Genomic DNA, 646 nt, shown 5'->3' on the forward strand with positions numbered 1-646 from the left:
CCAGCCATAATTTAGAAAACAAGAGGAGAAGGGAAATTTATATTATATTGTATTTACCCATATTTTTGCTTACCATGTTCTTTCTTTCTTCTGATATTCCTTCTTTATATCATCTCCTTTGGGTTAGAGAACTTCCTTTAGTCATTATTTTAGGGTAGACCTGCTGGCAAAATTTCTTAGTTGTCTTTCATTTGAAGATGTGTTGATTTATTCCTCATTCTTAGAGGATATTTTTGCTGAATGTAGAATTCTGAATTCTGGGTTGGTAGCTCTTTCAGGACATGGAAAATGTACCATTTCTTTCTGGACTGTATAGTTTCCTCCCTTTTTTTTTCCTAAGTTTTTTTATTNCAGTAACCACCAGTCTACTTTCTGTTTCTATAAATTTGCCTATTCTAGGTACTTCATATAAGTGTAATCATAATAGTCCTTTTGTGTCTGGCTTATTTCACTTAGCATAGTGTTTTCAAGGTTTATCCAAGTTACAGCATGTGTTAGAACTNAACGAATGAACCATCCAGGCTCCCCAGAACTCCAATCCTTTTTAAGGCTGAATAACATTCCATTGTATGTATACGCCATATTTTGTTTATATATTCATCTGTTGATGAACATTTGGGCTGTTTCTACCTTTCAACTATCGTGA

This window comes from Crocuta crocuta, unplaced genomic scaffold (genome assembly GCF_008692635.1).
Source record: "Crocuta crocuta isolate KB4526 unplaced genomic scaffold, BGI_CrCroc_1.0 scaffold488, whole genome shotgun sequence".
Lineage (NCBI taxonomy): Eukaryota > Metazoa > Chordata > Mammalia > Carnivora > Hyaenidae > Crocuta > Crocuta crocuta.